Raw genomic sequence first — 26569 nt, forward strand, 5'->3', positions numbered from 1 at the left:
ACATTAGGTTTGGTTTGACTTGGTTTGGTATTGAGTTAAAAAACCCGAACCAAACCGACATATAAATATATAAATTTTATTTATATTTTTAAGACTTTATAGTGAATTTTCTTTAGAAAATGTAAAAATATTTGGGATCATCTCATGTATTAACCTTGAAAGCGTAAATTAACGAAAAATTATTGTTAGACGACTAAGAAAATAACTATCATGTGTTACTAAAATAATTCTCCCATTAAAATATTTTAATAGATCATATGTTTGTCAATTTTTTCCATATTTACTAAACATATATTCACTTATCGAAACTTTATCTATAATTTTAACAAAGTAAGATTGAAATAATATTCATGTAACAAAAAGACCCGAAAACCCGAAAAACCCGACAAAACCGAACCAATCCAAACCGATATAGTCGGTTTGGTTTGATTTTGATAAAAACCGAACCAACTCGGTCCATGTACACCCCTACCTGTAGCCTCTTGAAGATAGGTATGGACATCATCATACCGATCCGCAAGACTTTACTAGACACTTGCTCATGACTCGTAAAACCTATGATCCTAGAGCTATGATACCAACCTATCACGACCAAAAATCTAACTAGTTGTGATAGCACCTAACCCAACCCGCTAGGTAAGCCAGTTAACAATGAACCAATTTAAATGAGCTTTATTAAGAGAAGAAATGGTAATGCAACTGAACTATTATACAAAGAATCCCCAAGAACTGGTAGTACAAATCATGAGCTTCTAACATTTAGAGTTTACAAAACTGGTATGAAATAAATACATCATCTGTTTGAGATACACATGAACAGATTAAAATTCTAAAGCTACCAAGCACATCTTCAAATCCAGCTCCCGCCATATACAGCAACATCAACATCCAACATCTGCACGCAAGGTGAAAAAGTGTAGTATGAGTACAACCGACCCCATGTACTCAATAAGTAAGAAACCTAACCTTAGGTTGAAAGTAGTGACGAGCTGGGACAAAGGTCAGAGTCCAACACCAATAAACAACAACAGTTCATAACAATATAATAAAAGTGATAAAAGAAATAACTTGGAGATATGATGCTCAAATCATTCACAGTTGCGGAAAATAGTCATACTTTTTAATTATAATAGTAAAACCCAAGTCATTTACCAAAATCACCAAAATATGAGTAAGTTTAAGAAAATTTGTGACTTTTTCCAAAACTTTCAATAGGTAAATGTTTCATTATCAGATGGCATGAAGTAAGTACATCTCTACGCCTACATGTCAATGTGCATGAGAAGTCATGAATGACGCAATACTGTACAATATGAGGAAAATGCATCTCTATGCATGTATGTCAAGTGTGCATAACGAATGCAATGCAATTCAGTGATAAAATCATATGCATACTCTCAGAGTACTCAATCTGGCTGTCTCAACTTTCCACTTATCACACTTAATCACTCAACACACTCAATCACTCAGCATTGAACATGGCAGATCCAACCTTCAACACTCTCAGTCACTCAGAATTGTACAGGGCAGATCCATCCTAAAAAATAATAGCAACTGCGCTTACTGCGGGTGTGTAGACTCCGGAGGGAAAATCGAGCCCAAGCACTATAATAAGCCAATCATGACATGAATCAATAAAGCCTGCTGCGGCAGCCCGATCTTATCAATGCCACTCACAACAAATATGACCTCAGTGGGTCCGGACAGAATAAGCATATAGTCTAAACATAGTTTCTAACATGGATCATATCTCAATTATTCCATTACACAGAGATTTCATGGATAAAATCAAGATTAGCTAACTACACAATACTACAGAATCAATCGAGTCATAATTCACAAGGTGCACGCCTACAAGCCCGTCACCTAGCATGTGCGTCACCTCAATACCAAACACATATCACATATATTCAGGGGTTCATACTCGCAGCAGCAAGTTTGGAAGTGTTACTTACCTCGAACAAGCCAAATCCAATACTGAAAATCCAAACGATACTCCAAATAAGCTATCCCACGCGTACCGACCTTTGGATAACTCAAAACTAGCCAAAAGCAACTCAACTACATCATATAATGCCTAAGAAAACAATTCCAAATGATAAAGGTCGAATTTTTAATCAAAAGCTCAAAGTCAACCAAAAAGTCAAACCAGGTCCCGCACCTCAGAACCCGACAAAACTCACAAAATCCAATAACCCATTTAGTTATGAGTCCAACCATACTAGTTTCACTTAAATCTGATTTCAAATCGATGTTCAAAACTCAAAAATTCACTCTATGAAACTTTAGATAAAACCCCCCAATTTCTCTTTTGAAATCATCAACCAAATGCCAAAAACGAGTACAGATTCGTGAAATATAATCAAAACCGAGTTAAGAATGCTTACCCCAATTACTATGGTGAAATTCCTCTCCAAAGTCGCCCAAAACCGAGTTCCAAGTCTCAAAAATGAGAATAAAACGACCAACCCTCGAAAATATAGCTTATGCCAGCGTCTTTCGCATTTGAGAACCAATTTCCGCTCTTGCGGACTTGCATGTGCGACCAAAATCACGCTCCTACAGAAGAGCACTACCAACCAGACCATCGCACATGAGGAAAATCTCCTCTTCTGCGCAAACACATGTGCGAACAAGGCTTACGCTTATGCACTTGCCTTCGCTTGTGCGATCCATAGTTCTGCTTCTGCGGATGCACTTCTGCGTAAAACCTATCGTAGGTGCGGTCGCACCAGAATTTGCCAAACCAACCTTAGCATAACAATCTGAAATGATCCAAATCTCGTCCGAAACATATCCGAGCCCCTCGGGACCCCGTCCAAATATACCAACATGTCCCATAAAATAACACGAACCTACTCGAGGCCTCAAATCATGCATAACAATATCGAAATGACGAATCGCATCTCAAATCAAACTTAATGAATTTTTGAAATTTCAGCTTCCAAAACTCGCGCCGAAACATATCAAATCAACTTGGAATGAACTCAAATTTTGCACACAAGTCCGAAATGAAATCACGAATCTATTCCAATTCCCGGAACCACAACTCGAATATGATATTCTCAGAGTCAACTCTCGGTCAAACTTATTAACTTTCCAAACCTTCAAATTTCAACTTTCGTCAATTAGTGCCGAAACCTTCTAGAAACGTCCAAATGCAAATCCGGCATACGCTGGAGTCCAAGATCACCATCCAGACCTAACAGAACCATCAGAAGTCCAATCTAAGGTCAAATACTATAAAGTCAAACTTGGTCAACTCTTCCAACTTAAAGTTTCAATCATGAAAGTCATTCTTCCAAATCGATTCTGAATAACTTTAAAACCAAAACTGATGATTCACACAAGTCATAATACATTATACGGAGCTACTCATATCCTCAAACTACCAAGAAAAGTTCAAATTCAAAACGACTGGTGGGGTCATTACAATGCTATATTTCACTTTTTCTCTCAAGTAAACAATTTTATTTGCTCTTTTAACTTGCTTTCATTTTTGTCTTCATAGATATTGCGCTCGAAGCCAAGCTTGACATCTTATTCAATTTCAATTGCTAAGTCTTATTTTTAATCTTATTTCTTTATCATTTTTGGAACAAATCAGTTAGCTTGTCTATAGACCACGCAATAAATTTGACTGTACCATTTTACGAGTAAAAAACTTGGCGCCCACCATGGGGCTTAGACAATTGCGTAATTGCTTTAATCCATACGTTTGTTACTAACGTGTTTGATTTTTTCCTTAGCAAGAAATTAGAAATGGTAGCTAATGGCGTCAACATCACATAGAAAGTTGAGGGATGCGAAGATTTGCTCAACATGAAGACTCAATCACTTACACCCGTAACGAGGGGGACAAAGAAACCCTAGTTCATGAATGACAGTACCTCCTGCATGTGCAGAAGCCAACTCCTGATGACGCGGAGGAGGAACATGTGGTGGAAATGGTGAAAATCTTAAGAGAACAACAAAAAGCTATCATGAGTCACCTCTCAAGGTGCTTCCAATAATGCAAACGGAAGGGTCCCAGTTCTACTCGGCGTTCCTGCAAATCAAACGGCTCAAAAAGTCGATAATAACACCCTAAGGGGTGAGGTCGATTTCGATGGTGCTGGAGGGACCGGTAGCGGAGCTAGTAATGACAATGAGAATGATCCCTACAAACTAAGCTTATGAGGTTTATGAGGGCAATGAGCGAATAGATCAAAGCACAAAGTAGTTCCATGCTCGTATGGATTAGATTTTGGGTGCACCACCAGTACTAAAAGGCCCAGATTCAAAAAAATACACACAATTACCGTTTAAACCAAGAGCTGCACCAAAGTTGATTCAAAAGAGGTTCAAGATGATTGATATATCTAAATACGATGGGACTTTGGATCTACAGGAGCACATCACAACCTACACCACGACTATGAAAGGAACGATTTGGCTCAACATGAGATCGAATCGGTCTTGCTTAAGAAGTTTGGTAAAACCCTCACAAAGGGGGCTCGGACATGGAATTCACTCTTACCCAAGAATTCAATTGACTCTCTTGAAATGCTTGCATATTTATTCATTAAGGCCCATACTGGGACGAGGAAGGTCCAAGTCAGGAAGGCAGACATATTCAGGATTGTGCAATGTTAGTCTAAATTGCTTAGGAAATTCGTGATCCAGTTCTAGAAAGAGAGGATGCTGCTACCGGTTGTACCAGATGAGTGGGCAGCAGAGGCATTCATAAAGGTTTTGAATCCATGGAGCTCCGATGCCTCCCGATAGTTGAAGGAAAGCCTGCTCGAATTCTAAGCAACCACGTGGGCAGATGGCCATAACTGTTACGAGTCGACAATCAACTCGGGTTCCCGACATCAACCAAGGGACGGGATCGAGACAAAAATAAGGACACATTTAAAAATGACTTTGATGTGGATCGACGATCTTCTAAAGGTTGTTTCCTACCATATAAAAGATCCGATGGATGTAGTGTCGCGCCTCCTTTTTACATACCCGAGAGGGTACAAGGGAGTTTTCTCCAATTAAAGGACAGTCGAAACGGAATTTATTTGTTTGTTTCAGAGTCGCCACTTGGGAATTTTAAGGCGTCCCAAGTCACCAATTTTAATCCCTGAATCGAGGAGAATATGACTCTGTTTATTATTCTGCGAACGACAAAATCGACCACAGCTTTCTTGGTCACCGATTTGAATGTCTTGGCCTCAACCCATTTGGTAAAATAATTAATGGCTACCAGAATGAACCTGTGCCCATTGGATGCTGCCGGCTCAATTGGTCCAATCACATCCATGCCCCAGGCAACGAAGGGCCATGGTGCCGACATTGTGTGCAACTCGGATGGTGGAGAATGAATCAAATCTCCGTGTATCTGGCATTGATGACACTTGCGCACAAAACTGATACAATATCGCTCCATGGTAAGCCAATAGTAACCATCTCGGAGGATTTTCTTTGCCAACACATATCCGCTCATGTGGGGTCCGCAAACTCCCGAATGTACTTCAGACATGACAGCTGTAGCTTGTCTGGCATCTATGCATCTTAATAATCCAAGATCTGGTGTTCTTTTATACAAAACTCCTCCGCTTAAGGAGAATCCATTTGCCAATCGCCTAATGGTCCGGTCGACCCAGTTCGAAATGGACTGGGTCGTAGGGAAGACTGGGCCATTTTTTTGGGCATGTGGCTTGAAATTGAAGAAGAGGCCCAATTCCGACTTTCTTTATATTTTCGCTCTCTTTTCTTCTTTTATTTTTCAAAAACTAAATTATAAAAATACTTAAACTATTATTAAGAACTAAATTAAGTTATAAAAGCTCAAATTAACTCCCAATAACAATTAACGCACAATTAAATAATAATTAAGCATAAAATTGTATATTTGGACATTAAATGCTAAAAATGCAAACGATGCCTATTTTTGTAATTTTTAATTTTTGTAAAATAAATTTAATTACTAACAATTGTAGAATTAAATCCTACATGCAAAATGCGACATATTTTTGTATTTTTTATTAATTTAGCAAATAAACATGCACAGACAAATACAAATAATTATTCAAAATATCACAAAATATCACAAAATTGCACACCAAAGAAAAATCATTTTATTTTTGAATTTTTTGGGAGTAATTCTCATATAGGGCAAAAATCACGTGCTTACAACTATCAATAAACACATTCGCTCTTATGATAGGTTCGCTCCCGATAGAAGAACCGACTGTGGCTAGAATAGTAGTTCATTATAAGAAAAAAAGGTACTAGGAGCCCAAAGACTCCACATATCCCAAGTCATCAGCTTAGTGGAGTTGGTATCGACGATGAGTAATATCGAGAATCAGATCTGATCCCAGCCGGAGGGATCCCAACTTGTTGTGTGAATATTATGGGACTCGCGGTCATAGGACTGGAGAGTGTCAGCATCTACATGAAGAGGTGGTGCTATTATTAAAGAATGGTCATCTCAGGGAATTTTTAAGTGACCGAGCCACCAAGAAAACAAAGATATCAGTGACTCACAACAAGAGACTCCATAAAGTCGCAAAAGATGATATCACCTTCATGGAGGAAGACGCCAACGAACTTCTACTATGGCATAATGACGCTCTAGTAATCTCTCTTAATATTTTAGATTTCAAAATTAAGCATGTTTGGTTGACCCGGGAAGCTCAGCCAACATCATTCAATGGAGAGTGTTGAATAAGCAAAGCTGACCAGAATCATCATTCCGGTGACAAAACTCTTAGCTTGATTCAACTTGACAAGTGTGGCAACCCGAGGAGATATCCTACTACCTACGAATGCTGAAGAGGTAACTAAGACCACCTTATTTGAAGTGGTAGATAGCGACATGGGTTATAATGTAATCCTTGAAAGGCCCTGGATACACGAAATGAAGGTTGTGCCTTTAACATATCATCAACTGTTGAAATTCCCAATCCCCGAAGGAATCAAGCAGATAAGAGGTGATCAACCGGCAAAAAGGGAGATGAACGCAGTAAATAATTCCAGCAGCAAAGGGAAGGAGCCCAGCAAATAGCAATTACAGGAACCGATGCCTTCTCCCTTGCCGAACAAAGATGATAAAGGCAAGGAGTCATTAGGATCCCACCAGGTGCCGAGATACTTTCAGGTACCGGAGGAGACATATGCAACCAATTCCACTGCAAAAAAACTGAGCAAGTGGCCCTATTCGAAGAGTTTTTGGAAAGAAAACTTCACTTGGGAGAAAGACTCAAGCCCCATATCAAGTTAGAATTTATAGATTTTCTTAAAGCTAACATAGATTTTTTCATAGTCGCACTCGGATATGATAGGTATCCCATTAGAAGTGGCAGTGTGCAAATTAAGCCTGGACCCAAACTTCCCACTGATAAGGCAGAAAAAACGTCTGATCACCGAGATCAGGAATAAGTTTGTTAAAGAAGAGGTAACCCAACTTCTCAATATCGGTTCTATATGGGAGGTAAAATATCCAACATGGTTAGCCAATGTAGTTGTAGTACCAAAAAAGAATAACAAGTTTAGAATGTGCATAGATTGTAAGGATTTAATTAAGGTGTACCCTAAAGACTCGTTTCCATTGCCAAACATTGATCAAATGATTGTTGTTACGGCGGGGTACGAGTTAATGAGTTTTCTTGATGCTTAATCTGGGTACAATCATATTAAGATGAACCCGGAGGATAGGGAAAAAACTTCATTCATAACGAACTTTGGCACATATTGTTATAATGTAATGCCATTTGGGCTTAAGAATGCCGGAGCCACTTATTAGAGGCTCGTTAACAAAATGTTTGAAAATCAAATGGGAAAGACAATGGAGATATACATTGATGAAATGTTAGTCAAGTTTTTTAATGTAGGTGATCAATTGAAACACCTCCAAGAAACCTTCGATATCTTGAGGAAGTATAACATGAAACTCAACCCGGAAAAATATGCGTTCGGGGTTGGCTCCAGAAAGTTCTTGGGGTTTCTGGTATCGTAAAGAGGGATCGAGGTAAATCCCAACAAAATCAAAGCCATTGAAGATATCTTAGACCAGATGACGAGAATGAAGGAGGTGCAGAGACTAACCAGTAGGTTGGCAGCCTTAAGCAGGTTCATCTGGAGATCCTAAAAAAATGCCATAACGTCTTCTCACTTCTAAAAAGGAAGAAAAATTTCAAATGGACTCCAGAATACCAACATGCATTGAAAGGCTTAAAACGATACTGATCAAGTCCCTTTGTTACTCTCAAAATAGGGGGAAGGCGAGCAGTTGCTAATATATCTAGCGGTCTCGAAAGTAGCGGTAAGTGCCGTTTTAGTCTAAGAAGAAGAAGGTACGTTGTTTCCTATCTATTATGTTAGTAAAATATTATCGGGAGCCGAGACTCGCTATACGCACCTCGAGAAGCTGGCCTTAGCTCTCGTAGTCGCCTCTCGAAAGCTTAGGCCTTATTTTCAGTGCCACCCAATAGCCAGTATGTTAACCTTTCCCTTGAGGAATGTTCTTCACAAGACCTGAATTGTCAGGTCATTTAGCTAAATGGGTAGTCAAAATTAGTGAGTTCGACATTGAGTACAAATCCAAGACTGCAATCAAGTCACAAGTTTTGGCCAAATTTGTGGCCGATTTTAGTCTCGTATTAATACCCTTGGCTGCTAAAGAAGCAGTGTTGGTGTTAGAAATGACATCAAGAGTTTGAACCCTATTTACAGATGGAGTTTCCAATGTAAAAGGGTCCGATATCTTGGGATAGTTCTAGTCATGCCCTCGGGGGAAACCCTGAGGCAGGCCATTAAAACTATTCTATTAACTAACAATGAAGCCGAGTATGAGGCTTTAGTTGCACGACTTGAACTGGTCCAGGGACTTGGCTCCGAGGTCATCGAGATAAAATGCGATTCTTAGATGGTAGTAAACCAAGTGTACATAATTTTTGATACAAAGGAAGAATGCATGCAATAGTATGTGAACAAAGTTCAAGCATTGCTTGCACGATTCAAGGAATGGTCGATCATACATATCCCAAGGTAAGAAAATATGGAAGCAGATGCAATGGCCAATTTGGGGTCATCTATGGAGATGAAAGGATCTGACTCTGGAACTGTCGTTCAACTTCTACATTCGCTATTGGATGTGGATAGTTACTTCGAGGTCAATTCAACCAACCTAATTTGGGACTCGAGAAATAAGTTTGTCGAATATCTTTAGCATGACAAATTACTCGAAGACCCAAAGGCATCCCAGGAACAATGAACCAAAGCGGCTCGTTACTGCCTCATAGATAGGTAGTTATATAGGAGATCATATCAAGGGTTATCGACCTGGTTTTTGGGGGCATCGAAGGCAGACTATATGATGAGAGAAGTCCACAAATATTTGTGGGAATCAGTTTGGCACAGATTTGTTAGTCCTAAAACTGGTTAGGGACGGTTACGATTGGCCTCGGATGTAATAGGACGCAAAGACATTCATTTAGAAATGCGACAAATGTCAACGCAGTTGGTACACCAACCGGCGGAACTCTTGCATTTGGTACTTTCCCCATGGCGATTCATAAAATGGGGGATGAACATAGTTGGGCCACTACCACTGCATCTGGGAAATGTAAGATTTCTTTTAATTTTAACTGACTACTTCACTAAATGGGTTGAAGTAGGTCCTTATCAAAAGATGGTGAGTGTGAAGTGGTCGACTTCTTATGGGACCACATAATCTGCTGATTTGGAATACCGAAAGAGATCGACTGTGATAACAGACCGTAGTTCATAAGCTCAAAAGTCACAAGATTTTTGGAAGATTTGAAAATAAAGAGGATTACATAAGGTAATTATCAAAAACCTTAAAAAGAAGTTAGAAGCTGCTAAAGAAAAATGGCCCGAAAAGTTGCCGGGAGTGCTATGGGCATATCGGATAACAGAAAAATCGAGCACGGGAGAAACACCTTTCTCTCTCATATATGGTGCGGAATCTCTAATACAGGTAGAAGTGGGGGTCGACTTTATGATTTTTCCCGAGAAAACGAAGAAGCAAACAATAAGGCATTGCCAGTAAAGCTGGATTTACTCACAGGGACTTAGCGTACGTGAGGATGGTGGCTAAAAATCAAAGGATAGAAATATATTATAACTGGAGGGCCAATCTACGCTACTTCAAAGTACAAGATTTGGTGTTAAGAAAAGTGACTCAGAGCACTCGGGAAATCAAAAACCGGGAAGTTGGGTCCAACATAGGAAGGTCCTTATCGGGTTTTAGCTATCACCGGTAAAGGGTCGTATGAGTTGGAAAATGAAGATGGAATCAAATTTCCCAGCAATTGGAACGTGACTCACCTCAAAAGGTATTACTACTGATGGATACTATCAATATTGAAAGTATGTGTTGCACTCTTTTTCCTTCGACCAGTTTTTGTCCCAATCTAGTTTTTCTGGCAAGGTTTTTAACGAGGCAGCAACGAAAAGCATACTACAAAAGGAGCATCATCGGCAAGGATAGGACCTTTAAATGACAAGGCATTGAAGTCTTCACATAAATGATACACCACTATGGGGATGGTTAAATAATCTTTGGGTCGATGGCAAATTGCTGATACAAAGCAAAGCTTGTCATCGAACCAAAGACTATTTAACTATTCACAAGTTGTTTCTACTAACGAAACAAGGCTTTTAGTGTTCCAATTCGCATACTTCGCAATCAAACACTGGGGGAAATAGTATAATATATGGCAACAAGAATGGCACAAAAATCGGGGACTACTAGAACCGGGAACAATAATGTCTTATCAGGACCGGGGACTACATGATCAGCCCCGTAAAAATAAGTTGTACAAGTTAGCCACATGTATTGGCAGTTTTTTACTTTAGCAAATAAATGCTTATGTACTTTTAAAGATAGAAGGAATAAAATAAAGGACTTTTATTTTTTTTTGTTTCTTGTCCGAATGATGAGTTGATTTTATCATTTAAAAGTTAACAAAAACTTTAAATGTTCATGCCGGAATGAACATGAAACGTCCTCTTCAAGAGCACCATAAACATAAGGGGGCCCTCTCTTATGAAACACTCATAGTAAAAGGTTGATTCCGGAAAAATTTATGCCCAAAATCAAAAGTTATCGGATGAAAGTATACGTGAAGCTTTAACTAATTCGATGCAAAAGGAATGTATTTTCTACAACACTTAAGCAAAACTATTCTTTATTTATCAAAGTGCCAACCTCGATGAATTGGCATACTTATAAAGCACAAAAAAAGAGAAAAAATAATCTAAGCATTATTGTTGTCGAAGCTCGAAGGGAGAGAGGGATCTGCGTCTCCCCTGGTGGAGGAAAGCGGATCAGTTGCTGATTCCTGGCCTTCATCCTCTTCTTCTTCAACCTCTCCTTCGGTCCCCGAATACTCAGAACTAGTACTCAAGGAATCACTTGCAGCAGGTTGAGCGGGAAGGCCTTCTCAAGAAGATAACTTAAATTCTCGGGCCTGGGCAATACAATCATGTATATTAGCAATGCCCGCTTTGGCCTCCTCCAAGGTCTTCCACCTCATAGTGTATACTGCATAAGTTTTCTCAAATACGAGGAAATCCTATTGGTTCTGGAGATTTTCTTGAAACTTTTCAATTTCGACATGGAGGTCGTCCCTCTCGGATCTCATGGCACGAGGCGAGCATCGAGCTCAACAATCGTAGCCAAATGGAGCCGGTTTTGGTCCAACAACCTCTTTAGCCTTTTCTCCATTCAGGCCCTCTTCACCTCGGAAGAATTGGACTCCTCGATTTTGGTGCATAAGTCTGCCTTCAAATAATTTATTTGCTCCTCGAAGGCAGACTCGTGCTCGGCAGCAGCAAGCAAAGCATCGTGGAGCTCGACCCACTTAGTCTTAGCCTCTTGAAGTTGCTAGTGTAATTGAGTGGATTCTTGGTTGTAGGACAATTTATCTTGCTCGCTCTTTTGCATTCGATCTCAAGCTCGCCTATCTTAGTAGATTTTTCCTCTATTGACAGGAGGCATGCCGACAAGTTGGTTGCTTTCGGTCAATAGTTGATCCTGCTCGGAAGCGAGCCCTGGCTTATCAAGGATCAAACTCTATAGGCCTTCGAAAGCGAGAAAGTTGGCCTATAAAAAGAGTATCAAGGTTAGAATTCTCGTTGTAGCGGGTAAAGGGAACAGAAGTTGTAAGAAGACAAGTACGGTACTGATGCTGCGTTGTGCATGACATTATTCAACAAGCATTCTCCCAAAAGGGAGCACACTTTCTTCCAATCATTTTCTGAAGACAACGACTTTAGATAGTTCGCAAGCTTCATCGACGTGGACAACAGATGACACTCCTTAAAAACTAAAAGAATAATATTTCTCTTCCCTCAAGGATCTGGGGAAGGGGTGAATAAATGTGCCACAAATTCCCATGGTTGGGAGATCGGGGAGAAGAAACACCCCTCTTTTGAACATCTGTTGCCAGTGGAGGAGATGCAGCTGGTGCTGGTGGCGAAGGTGCAGCTGGTGTTGAGGGGCGTGAAGTTGTTGGCATGGAAGGATGAAAAGCTGTTGCGGCCGTAGCAGTGCTAATTATTGCTTGATTAGTGGCCGAACGCAGAAGAGACTCGGGATCCGAACTCCTTTGGACCGGAGACAGTAACATGGGTTGGAAAGCGAGAATTAGCATTAGCTACCCTTTCCATCTTGCCCAAAAGCTTGGATATCTTCTCCCGGCTAAACAATCAGTTGAGCTGATGAAGATTTTTTTCTCCTTTGAAGGAGATCCACTTCATCACTGACGTCCCAGTCCTCTAAAACAACCACTGTGGCCGGCTCGATTGGTGCTTTATTTATTTTCTTATTTTGAGTGCCAGCCGAGGAAGAACATTGCTTTGTTGGTTGCTTGTTCTTTAGCTGGGGACTCCGAAAAGAAGCACCTTCACTAGAAGCAAATCCGCGGGCACTACTTCGAGCAAGGGCACTTTGTAGCACCCTCCTAGCCTTTTCGAGGTCAACTAAAATATCGACATAGGGGTAGGTGACAAAACCTTGCGGAAGTCCTGAATCAAGCAAAAAAAAAGGAGTTAGAAAATTTACCTACATTTGTACGAAGATAAAAGGAAGAAAGACTCGGTTTACCATGATTTTTAGCCTTCTACCGGTATTTGAGGGCCATTTCCTTCCACCGACGGGATTTTGGTGTTGTGATTTCTAGAATTTTCTGAACCCACTGGTCCAGACCTTGAACCCGTAGTGGTTCCTATCGGGAATCTGGAACAAAAGAAATAGGAAAATCCAAGTTAATTGAAAATAATCTTTTCATGAAGGAAATGAATAAATCAAAAACTTACAAAAACGGTTCCACAACTTGGGAAAAAGGTGAAGCTGTGGCCGGGATGATGTCCCTAGTAGCAATGATGATACATTGCTCCATCCACCCATGATCATTTTCATCATCCACGCTGGTGAGAAGAGTGCGACGTCCACGTTTGCTGAAATTTATTATTCTCTCACGAAAAATTCTGGGGGAGTAGAAATGCATCATGTGTGTTAGGGTTTCCTCGGTCTCCATGAACAGTTGGCGAAGGTAAGGCACCGTTCTCCATATAGATGGGCCTACTTGTGATAAGTAGACCCAACACCGGTGGCAAGACTCCAAAATTACAAGATCGATCCCTTCATTCGACCCTAGGGAAAATGAACCCAAGGTAAAGGGATACACATAGACATATATAAAACCCTCCTTGGTGAAGGTAACCTGCTCTATCATGTCTGAAGCAAGGATGTCAAGGTTATGGCAGTTGCAGTCCTCCTTCAAAATAGGAATACTAGAAGGGCGAATGGAGGATAGGTACCTAATAACGTCCCAAGTCCGTGAAGATGCGTAAGAGGAATTCTCTTGGAAGTCATTAGCAGTACTAAGTTGCTTTGGTCTGATGGTGCTTATAGTGGGAGGATCAGAATCGATGTCAGTTTCTTTGTCTTTGTTTCTCTTTGGGCCTCCACTAAAAAGGAGACCAGAATTTCCAAAAGGGGCAGTGAAAGAAGCCATGGTACTAGCACCATGTCTTGTGGACGTCGTAGAATCTACCACGAAGTCTCCAAGTACTTGCACTAGCACGACTCTAGAAATCACCATGTCTAGATGTACCTGGATTTGCACATGAAGTGCAGAGTGTAGTATGACAATAACTGAACCTATGTACTCAATAAGAAATAGGACTACCTTGGGTTGAAAGCAGTGACGAGCTCAGAAGAAAGCAGTCAGAAACTAATATAAATGACAACATAGATATAATAATGATAATAGCAATAGGTAACTTAAAGGAATTTTCATAATCAACTTGTTCATTTTTCAGAAATTTAGACATACTTTCAAGTATAACAATTAAAACCCAACACTGATAAGAACATGTCAGTTACAGCTAGCATGGGGAATGATACATCTCTATGCCTACATGTCAAGCATGCATGTCAAATGAATATTTTCACGGTGATATCCCCAGATGCTCTCACTCTCAACATACTCAAGTTGTCTGTCTCAAATGTCCACCTCGTTACACGCACACATTCACTCAGCATTGTTTGGGTGCCTGGCATCAATGCCCCTCGGCAAAGCACGTGTATATATATCACTGTGTCTGCGCTTACTACTAATATGTCAGACTTCGGAGGGGTGAATCCTGCCTAAGCACTAATCAGAAGACTATGGAGGGGTAGATCCTACCCAAGTGCTAATCAAAAGCCAATAAGGCCTACTATAACGTGCAGCCTGATCTACATAAGCCAATATGGCCCACTGCGGCGTGCAACCCAATCAACAATAACACTCTCAACACGGGTCTAAGGCATACCTCAGTCATCACCTATCAAGTCTCAGAGGTTCACAATCTTATATCACTCATCCTAACATCACCACATATGGAAAAATAATGATACAATGAATAATGAACAGAGACTAAGATATGATATGAAGATAAAGAATCATGACAGAGTGTATAGTTACAGTTAAGTCAGACAACCCAAAACAACCGAAATAGCCTCATGAAGTCTTGAACAGATAACCACATAGCCTAAATTTTTTTTAGCATGAATCATAGATCGATAAATCTAACAAGTAGGAAAAATACGAATAAAATAAAACAAGATAGCAACACAATACAACAGTCATCCCAGATCATGATTTCCCTGGTGCACGCCCTCACGCCCGTCACTTAGCATGTGCGTCACCCCAACACATCACAAATAACATGGTTCCCAAGGATAATTACCCTCAATTCCAAGTTTGAAAATGTTACTTACCTCAAAATGTGCAACTCAATACTGCAACAAGCCCTTGCCTTGCTAATCGACCTCCGAATGACTCGAATCTAGTCATAAACAACTTAATACTATCAACACTCATAGGAAACAATCTCAAATGATAAAGCAAAAAACTTTAATTAAAATTAGAAATTCAACCCTGGGCTTGCACCCCGGAACACGATAAAATTCACAAATTCTGAATACTCATTCAATTACAAGTTCAACCATACTAATTTCATCCAATTCCAACCACAAATGGACTCCCAAAACCTCAAATCTTATTCTCCAAAAACATAGTCTAAAATCCCCCATTTTCACTTCAAATTCACATAAACTAGGTGTAACAATGAATGAGTAATCAATATCTAACAAAAAAGAAGAGATTAAACTTCACTTACCCCTTCAATTGTAGCAAAAACCCTCTCAAAAATTGCCCTTAGCCGAGTTCCAAATTGTCCAAAATGAAAAAACACTCTAACCCTTTGATTTATAATTCTGCCCAGCGATCCCACATTTGCGATCCAAAAGGCCGCACCTGCGGACAAACCATTGCAGGTGCGTAAAATTATTAAACTCCAATGCGCACCTACACGACTGCTTCTACAATCATAACCTCGCTCATGCGCACTCGCACCTGTGGAGTCCTTCTACTTCTGCGATACCAACCCATCCGATCCAACTATGATGGAAAGGCGGAGTCAACCAATAAGATAATTATCAAAAACCTTAAAAAGAAGTTAGAAGTTGCTAAAGAAAAATGGCTAGAAAAGTTTCCAGGTATGCTATAGGCATATCGGATAACGACAAAATCGAGCACGGGAGAAACACCTTTCTCTCTTGTATATGGTACGGAAGCTCTAATACCGGTAGAAGTGGGGGTCGATTTATGATTTTTTCCCAAGAAAACGAAGAAGCAAACGATGAGGCATTGCCAGTAAAGCTGGATTTGCTCACAGGGACTTAGCGTACGTGAGAATGGTGGCTCAAAAGCAAAGGATGGAAATATATTATAACTGGAGGGCCAATCTATGCTACTTCAAAGTAGGAGATTCGGTTTTAAGAAAAGTGACTCAGAGCACTTGGGATATCAAAAATCGGGAAGTTAGGTCCAACATAGGAAGGTCCTTATCGGGTTTCAGCTATCACCGGTAAAGGGTCGTATGAGTTGGAAAATGAAGATGGAATCAAATTGCCCAGCAATTGTAACGTGACTCACCTCAAAAGGTATTGCTGCTGATGGATACTATCAATACTGAAAGTATGTCCTGCACTCTTTTTCCTTTGACCAGTTTTTGTCCCAATCTAGTTTTTCTAGCAAGGTTTTTAACGAGGCAGCAACGAAAAGCATACTACAAAAGGAGCGTCATTGGCAAGGATAGGATCTTTAAATGACAAGGCATTGAAGTCTTCACATAAATTATAAACCGCTGTGGGGATGGTTAAATAATCTTTGGGTTGATGGCAAATTGTTGATACAAAGCAAAGCTTGTCATTGAACCAAAGACTATTTAACTATTCACAAGTTGTTTCTACCAACGAAGCAAGACTTTTAGTGTTCCAATTCGTATACTTCGCATTGAAACACTGGGGGAAATAGTATAATATATGGCAACAAGAATGCCACAAAAATCGGGGACTGCTAGAACCGGGAACAATAATATCTCATCAGGACCGGGGACTACATGATCAGCCCCATAGAAATAAGTTGTACAAGTTAGCCACATGTATTGGCAGTTTTTTACTTTAGCAAATGAATGCTTATGTACTTTTAAAGATATAAGGAATAAAATAAAGGCCTTTTATTTTTATCTTGTTTCTTGTCTAAATGATGAGTTGATTTTATCATTTAAAAGTTAACAAAAACTTTAAATGTTCGTGCCGGAATGAACATGACACGTCCTCTTCAAGAGCACCATAAACATAAGGGGCCTTCTTTTATGAAACACTCATAGTAAAAGGTTGATTCCGGAAAATTTTATGCCCAAAATCAAAAGTTATTGAATGAAAGTATACCCAAAGCTTTAACTAATTCGATGCAAAAGGAATGTATTTTGCACAACACTTAAGCAAAACTATTCTTTATTTATCAAAGTTTCAACCTCGATGAATTGGCATAATTATAAAGTACAAAAAAAGAGAAAAAATAATCTAAGCATTATTGTCGTCGAAGCTCAAAGGGAGAGAGGGATCCGCGTCTCCCCTGGTGGAGGAAAGCGGATCAGTTGCTGATTCCTGGCCTTCATCCTCTTCTTCTTCAACCTCCCCTTCGGTCCCCGAATACTCAGAACTAGTACTCAAGGAATCACTTGCAGCAGGTTGAGCGGGAAGGCCTTCTCAAGAAGACAACTCAAATTCTCGGGCCTAGGCAATACAATCATCTATATTAGCAATGCCCACTTTGCCCTCCTCCAAGGTCTTCCACCTCATAGTGTATACTACATAAGTTTTCCCAAATACGAGGAAATCCTCTTGGTTCTGGAGCTTTTCTTGAAACTTTTCAATTTCGACTTGGAGGTCGTCCCTCTCGGATCTCATGGCACAAGGCGAGCATCGAGCTCAACATTCGTAGCCTAATGGAGCCGGTTTTGGTCCAACAACCTCTTTAGCCTTTTCTCCATTCAGGCCCTCTTCTCCTTAGAAGCATTGGACTCCTCGATTTTGGAGCGTAAGTCTGCCTTCAAATAATTTATTTGTTCCTCAAAGGCAGACTCGCGCTCGACAGCAACAAGCAAAGCATCATGGAGCTCAACTCAATTAGTCTTATCCTCTTGAAGTTGCTCGTGTAATTGAGTGGATTCTTGGTTGTGGGCCAATTTATCTTGCTCGCTCTGTTGCATTCGAGTCTCAAGCTCGCCCATCTTAGTAGCTTTTTCCTTTAACACCAGGAGGCGCGCTGGCAAGTTAGTTGCTTTCGGCCAATAGTTGATCCTGCTCGGAAGCGAGCCCTTGCTTATCAAGGATCAATCTCTATAGGCCTTCGGAAGCGAGAAAGTTGGCCTATAGAAAAGAGTATCAAGGTTAGAATTCCCATTGCAGTGGGTAAAGGGAACAGACGTTGTAAGAAGACTAGTACGGTACCGATGCTGCGTTGTGCATGGAATTATTCAACAAGCATTCTCCCGAAAGGGAGCACACTTTCTTCCAATCGTTTTCTGAAGCCAGCGACTTTAGATAGTTCGCAAGCTCCATCGACTTGGACAATAGATGACACTCCTTAAAAACCAAAAGAATAACATTTCTCTTCCCTCAAGGATCTGGGGAAGGGGTGAATAAATGTGCCACAAATTCCCATGGTTTGGAGACCGGGGAGAAGAAACACCCCTCTCTTGAACATCTGTTGCCGGTGGAGGAGATGCAGCTGGTGCTGGTGGCGAAGGTGCAACTGGTGTTGAGGGGAGTGAAGTTGTTGGCATGGAAGGATGAGAAACAGTTGCGGCAGGAGTAGTTGAGGTCCAACTCTAATTCTGTGAAACATTCCTCGCAGAACTGTAGTGCACCAAGCGCATCTGCGATCTCACTCCAACCTAGCCAACCTCGCACTTATGCTCCCAAAAACGCATATGTAGCTCCACATATGTGGCCATACCCACCGCAGGTGCGAAAGCACCAGAAGCCAAAGCTTCAGCAATTACACCAAGGCCAAAAATGATTTGTTAACCATCCGAAACACCCCCGATACCCCTGGGACCCTATCCAAATATACCAACAAGTCCAAAAACACAAGACAAACTTACTTGAAGCCTCAAATAACATCAAACAACATCAAAAGAACGAATCGCACCCCAATTCAAGACTAATGAACTAATGAACTTCCAACTTCGAAAACTAATACTAAATCATATCAAACCAATTCCGAATGACCTCAAATTTTGCACACTAGTCCCAAATGACACAACGGACCTATTCCAACTCTGGAACCGAAATCTGAATGCGATATCAACAAAGTCAACCCTCGGCCACACCTCTCAACCTTTCAAACCCTCAACTTTCCAACTTTCGCCAAAAACATCAAATAAACCTACGGGCCTCCAACAACATCCAGACATACACCTAAGTCCAAAATATCATACGAAGCTATCGGAACCATCAAAACTCCATTTTAGAGTTGTCTACATAAAAGTCAAACTCCAATCAGCTCTTACAACTTATGCATTATACCTTGGGACTAAGTGTCCCAATTCATCTCGAAATATTGCCGAAACCAGTCCAACCACCCTGGAAAGTCACATAATCACAAATGAACATAGAAGAAGCAATAAATAGGGGAACACGACTATAATAGACAAAACAACCGGTTGGGTCGTTACATTCTCCCCCTCTTATACAAATGTTCGTCTACGAACGGGTCTAGAGTCATGCTTGGAGTCTCAAATAGATATGGATATCTACTCTACATCACTTTCTCGGTCTCCCAAGTAGCCTCCTCAACTGGCTTACCTCTCCACTAAGTATTACATTATGGTGATGTTACACTTTGCAGTAATAAGTTACGACAATGTTGCGCCCTGCAGTATTTTACGTTGAATTTATCGTAAGGTAATTGACATCAGTCCAAGGAAAAGATTATTTGGGGATTATAAGGATTATTCTATTTCACAAGTGATTAGTAAATTCATGAAGGTGAAGGGGGAGCAAGTCAAAGAAAAACAAATTTTGTCGAAGTTTGGCATTTTGGGATAAAATACGGCTCGAGCTAAAATACCCGATATTTATGGACTAGTATCATACAAGGTACTAAATGACCATGCTAGTAAGGTGTATAAGGTATGTGAAAAGTGAGTAATATTTAAGTAAGTGGGAATAATTCTCAATTTTGCGGGCAATTGATTAATTACCGGGTAACAGGACATTACCTAATTAATTGGAGATATATTTGGATAAGATTAATCCTTCCCCACCCCAAAAAATGTGGCAGTTGTTGATACCCAGTTTTTACCTAAGTATTTTTATACTCAAAATACTTTCAAAATAGCATGTGTATGCATATATAAACATGCCCAAGTGTTTTGGTATTTTTCCAAAATTTTAAAGATTTTTTAAAACCAATGTATTATCTAGTTTAGCAGTACAAAATCCATAATTATTTCCAAAATCATCAATTTTGGTGAATAATTTATTTTATTCCCATATTTATACCAAAATATAGTTGAGGTAATTTTTGTACGTTTTTTACAAATTTATTTGGTATTTTAAAAGTTAAATTGCATATAATTGCAATTATAGCTTACTTTAAGATTAATAGCATTTTAAAATTGTAAAATTGGTTCCAATATTTTTAAATTGATATTTATATATTATTAATTGGGTCAGTACTTTTAATTTGCTTTTAAAATCATTTTTACTATTTTTTATAAAATAAAAAGGAAGAAATGGTTGTTTAACATTTAGCCTCATTTATTTCAATTACAGTCCCTTTTATATTTCAATTTTAACCACCATTTGACCCAATCGCAACCCCAACCGGACCAGCCCACTTTTTAACCTGACCCAACCCATAACCTAATCTAAATGACCCTACCCAGTTCCCACCTACCCTTTCAAATCTGGACCATTGATCATTCAAGATCAACGGCCATAACCCACCCTTCCATAATTAAACCAAACGACCTACCCTAATTCCTTCATTTCCACCTAACCCGCCGCCTTTGAATCCCAAACGCTCTCAGACTCTCTCAAGGTTCTTCGGAACCCTAGCCTCCTCCTACCTTGTTCCACCGTGTTTTCACCAGAGTCCATGGCTTCTCAGGCCATGGACAACCTATACTCACCTCCTCCGGCTCTTGCATGCCTGATGCTTGAAGGTTCGAGGCCAAACCTCGAAGGTCTTCACTCAGACCTTTACCGATTCGAAGATTCCGGCCATCTCCAACCTTGCTCCGGCGGCTCTTGGTCTTCTGAGCCTGTTTCTGACCTCATCCGACTTAGATCGGACCTTCTTCCAAGCCTTTCTCATTTCTAGGGTTTCGGAGTTCTTTCTCTATTTGTTTGCTTAGATCTATGATGTATCAATGCTTTACTTGACATTTAAAAGGTTTTCCCAGATTTTCTTTTTAAAATCGTTTACCTTCGATTTAGGGTTTCTGAAAGGTTTTTCAAAAACATCTTTCTGATTCTTTCTGTTCTTTCTTTTTGTGAGTTTGTCTGTGTTAGGCTCGTATGACTTCTTTTACTACGTATGTACTGTTCTTCCATTTTCTTTTTCTACTATGCATGTTACTCCAGTACTCACATGTTAATCTGTGTTATGTTTTCCTTACTCTTTTACTATATATGATTACCGTTGAGTTCTTTGATTTTTGCTTTACTAAACTCTATTTGTGTTCTTGCTAAGCATGTTTCATCTACTTTTGTTTAATTTCGTATCCTCTCTTCTCTTCTGAATTTGCTTAATCCCCGACTTTTCTAAAACATGTACTTTTATGCTCTTAAATCAGCGTTCTTGCTTTGCGTTTCAAACCTGCTATCATCTCAATTTCAATGACTTGCTTTCTCACTTCCATGTCTGATTCAATTTTGAAACCCTAGGATTTGGGGGTTTCCTGTGACAATTTTGATTTTTGTGTTCGAGTTAAGGCTCCACTTTGGGACCCGGAACTCTCAGACTCACTATGAGTTTGCAAATTGAACCTGTATCTCTTTACTTATGATTCTGAACTTTTCTTCGATTAAACTCTCTTCTAAATAATTTGATAGAATCTTCTTGATTCACATATTTTGTGTGTTTTATATATGAGAACTCTGCTTTCAAAGGTTTTTACTAACTAATTGATTGATTCTGAAATCTTCTAATGGGGTTTGATTGATTGTCACTGATTTTCTTTGATTGCACCTTCTTTACCTTTTCCTGACTTGGTTCATTCGAATTGAGCTTGTAATTTTGATTTCCCTGGCTGTTTGATTGATTCCATTTCCTAATGTTTCACAAACCATGTACCACTGATCTTTTCCTTAAATAACTTCTATGTATTTACCCCTTTTGTGCTACTTTGAAAAGGTTTTAATCAAAATTTATTTCCTTAAATGTCTTCTATCCGTTTGAAATCAAATCCCTTAGCTGAAGGGAAATTCTATGTGATTGATTGCAAGTTATTTTCTTACCTTTCTTACTTGCTTCTCTGCACTATAAAAGGGACTACCCTTCCGCATTTTTTAAGACACTTACAATTTAATATTTTTACAACACACTTCGAATTGCATACTCTTACACACACTACTACTTTCAAAACCTGCATTCCCTCTTGCTCTTTTCTCTATTGTTGTTCTCTGCTCCTATTTATTATTAGCCGACTGAAAGTCAAGGCTAATATACTGCTACTACTTTGTCTTTACATCCTACCCTTGCTCTTTTACTGGTATGTCTTGATTCAGTTCCTAGCAATCATCCTAATGTGTTTACTTAGAACCTTTACATCTATGCCTATTACCTGCAAAGTTTGACATGTTCATATGCTGCTGTTTGCTTTACTTTCTTGCGAATGCTTGATCCCTATACCTTTACCCTCTATATATTTGTAAATGGGGATTCAGGTCATGGCAACATGAATTGTTGTCCATGAACTAAATTTTGACCCCAAGTAAAGAGTGTGTCAGTATGTTTCATTGCTGATCATGCCCTTTGCCCCCTCTTCCTTTGTTTACTATCTCTGTTATGAATCCCATATCCCTACCTCCTATGTATGCTGAGTTAAAGTTTATGGTCTGGTAGCCTTTAAATGGCTATCTAGGCCTGAACCTGACTTTCAATAAGTCATAACTCCTCAATTTGAAAATGAAAAATTGGTCAGGGGTGTGCCAGCACTTCAAATTGCTTGGCATGACCACCAGCTTATCATTTCCCCTCCCTTGCACTTGCACCCATTCCTATAATCTTAAGTTCTGCCCCTCTCTTTTGAGCCTTGCTTTGGGACCTTGAGTTCCCTCTAAACTTGGACATCTGAGAGCTGGCATTTCCACACTGCACTATAATCTAATTCTGCAATATATTTGGGGTGTAAGCACTGCCCTGAGTCTCTTTGAGGCTCTTGGGAACTTTGACACATCCCGAATAAGAGAAAGGCTTTGGAATTTGATCTTTGAAGTTGGTTTACTTCATGCTTCAGACAGAAGTCTGAATCAGGCTCTCCTTGGTTGGGATTTTTAGCTTTCTGATGTAATGTTATTTTTACTTTCCTTCATTTATTCTGGGTTGTAATAATTTGTAATAACTATTGGGGATTGGTTAGTGGAAAGGGAGAGGGCCACTCATGTATGCATAAGGGTAGATATCATGCTCCCTAGGTCTTTATTTCTGCAAATCATGGCAAGTTCTGCATTTCGGAATCTTAGAAATCCTGTTTTAGGTTCTGCACTTCTACATTTTCATATAGAAATCCTGTTTCAAGTTCTGCACTTCCACATTTCATATGTAGAAACTATGTCTATAGGCTTCTGTACTTTTGCATTCTAGAAATCCATATCTATAGCCTCTGTGTTTCATACATAGATACCATGTCTATAGCTTTTGCATTTCATACATAGATACCATGTCTATAGCTTCTGCATTTCATGCATAGATATCATGTCTATACCTTCTGCATCTCATATAGAGACCATGCTTATAGGTTTCTGCATTTCTGCCTATCATATAGAGAACATATCTAAAGAGCTTCCTGAATTCTGCATATGCATCTATCATTAGGCAAACATGTATATACGTTTAAATAACAATCAATATTTTAGATACCATATCTGTAGGACTTCTGCACTTCTATAAACGTTTAAAATCAGTAACGCCTAGAAAGTATGCCTATAGGAACAATCAATTAAATCAAAATCGTTCAACTCGCTTATAAGTCTAAAATCAGTAAATAGCAATGCTTGCAGAATTCATGTTCCTGCAATTAATAAGTCTTCTTCTGTAAAATTAGTATATTTCTCTCCTGCATTATTAGATAAAATGCCTATAGGTTTCACCTAGGCAAGCCATGAGGTAAATTAGCTAATTGAATCAAATAATTCCAACCAGCAGGCAGGTCTGATTTGGATTTCTTATCTGAAATATGTAATAAATCAGTCTGCCTCACGCTCTTTTAATTTAAATCAGACTATAACCAGTATTTGAAGTCATGCTAAACAATCTGTCTTTAAGTAAGGAGGCATGTTTGAGCCTTTTAACTATTATGTGTTTTCCCATATCTGTTTTATGTGTTTTGTATGTCGCCCTAGAATTTTATCCTTTTAAATCCATAAAAGCCCAAATCTCCCTCCCCTTTAGTATTAGTAGACCCATATGCCTCCGGGACTGATAGGATTGGGACGGGTAATAGCATGCAATAAGTAACGATACCATTTCGTGCTTTAATACCTTAACGGGGTGGGAAGGGTAGAATATGTATATGATGACTGGTGCATTAATATCACGTGCAACCCCTCTTCTGATGAGTGATTGCTCGATATTGCATTGAAGTGATCCATATTAATCATAAACCTAGGACCTCTCTCCCTTTATTTGTTTTCATCTCTTCTTATAAAATTATTCAAATCTTTTTTCATAAATTTCTGCCCTCTCTATTTGCCTTGAAAAGTTTTCAACCTAATTGCAATGTTATATGCGAGTCCTTATTTGAGCCTTGATTGTTTATTTGTAAAGTCACAATTGTAACATGGTCGAGACTACACTAGTGGATCTTGGGGGGTGCCTAACACCTTCCCCTCGAGATAATTTCTAGTCCTTACCCGAACTCTGGTTTTCCAACTCAAACCTTTCTTAAAGTGTCCTAATGCACTATAATCATTAGGTCGCGACTCTTCAAAATTTCCAAACCTAATTCTCGAAAGGGAATAGAGTTGTCCTCCCAATGTCGTATACCCGATTTACCAATTAGAAAAAGGGGGCGTCGACAGCAGCACCCCATCTCATTTAAGGTGACTCATAAGTCTTGCATAAATGTCACATTTTGGTGGATTAAGGTGGCTTAGTCATCCACTAAGTGGGCCACCCTCACTAAAAGTTTCCTATGACTAGTGAGATATTTACTCCTTAGTAACAAATGATTAGAAATGAAGAATTGAATTGAATCACTTATAAAGAGTGGGCTGACCGTGAGTTCTTCATAGAATACAATAATTCCATACCAAAACAATGTGAATTCATGTGTATCTCTTATGTAAAGAGAGTGGGTTCAGGAAGCAAAATAATTCATACCAAATACAGATAATGTTGGTTGTTGATTCTGTAAGATGTGAATTGCAAATTCTAAGAGAATCGGTCCAGGTATGTTAAGGCTAAGCCCTTATTTCATTTTGGCATGATCTCGTCATTATACAAGTTGATAATGAGGCATAAAGAAAAATTCATATCCCAAAATTTGCGTATATTTTGCTAGTCTCGCAAGTTACGTATATTTTTCTAATTTTGTAAATTACCATATTCTCCTTATGGGGAATTCATATTCAGTTGAGTATTTCCTTCTTCCAGTCAAGAGAGCAGAGAGTTTATATATATACAGATGACAAGTTATATACCGAGCCTACTGTGGTCGAGCGCTTATGAGCGAGCCTAGTTGGTCGAGATACAGAGCCTAGTATGGCCAAGCGCTTATGAGCGAGACTACTACGCCAGAGCAGTTATATATATATATATATCGAGCCTTATAAGGCCGGACAACTATTTTACTAAACATGGTAAGTAAACAGTTAGAACAGATATAGGCAAATAATATGGTCTACGACTGAACAGTGAACACAAAGTCCTCAAATACCAGATACCTCCTTAAATGGAATACGTAATGGTCATCACCAAATCAAGTGTCACATCTCAAGTTAGGGAAACTTATGAGTACGCGGACTCTTTATCAAGTATTTCGCACGATTTTGCCGAGGCGAGCGGCCCGATCCCATAAGAATGTTTTGATAGAACTGTCGAGGCGAACAACCCGATCCCATAAGAGTGTGATACATAATTCTACCGAGGCGAACCGCCCGATCTTATAAGAATATATTACTCTGTCGAGACGAACGACATGATCCTATAAGTGTGTGTTACATGATACCCACGAGGCGAACGATCTGATCCCATAAGAGTGTGTTACATGATACCGCTGAGGTGAACGGCCTGATCGTATAAAAGTATTGTTGAGGCGTTCAACCATATCCCATTAGAATATGAAACTTTGACGGGTCACTGACCTCACTCACGAATATACGTGTGAGTTATAAAATTTAATAAAATCTATCGGACGAATACGCACAACACGGAAAAATCCGTAAAGGAAAGTGAAATTTTCACGGCTAATGAAGTAGCTCGTCAAGTATCTA

General features: G+C 39.4%; 1 long non-coding RNA gene across 1 annotated transcript in view; it reads right to left on the reverse strand.

The window, feature by feature from the left end:
• Positions 1-689: 689 nt before the first annotated feature.
• LOC142181574 (uncharacterized) overlaps positions 690-26569 on the reverse strand; it is a 35860-nt gene continuing 9980 nt past the window's right edge. The window contains exons 3-4 of the long non-coding RNA XR_012710229.1: positions 15272-15339; positions 690-895 (exon numbers count right to left, since the gene is read on the reverse strand). This is a non-coding gene — a long non-coding RNA (uncharacterized LOC142181574). The remainder of the gene's footprint in view (positions 896-15271; positions 15340-26569) is intronic.

This window comes from Nicotiana tabacum, chromosome 6 (genome assembly GCF_000715075.1).
Source record: "Nicotiana tabacum cultivar K326 chromosome 6, ASM71507v2, whole genome shotgun sequence".
In the NCBI taxonomy this organism is placed as follows: Eukaryota; Viridiplantae; Streptophyta; class Magnoliopsida; order Solanales; family Solanaceae; genus Nicotiana; species Nicotiana tabacum.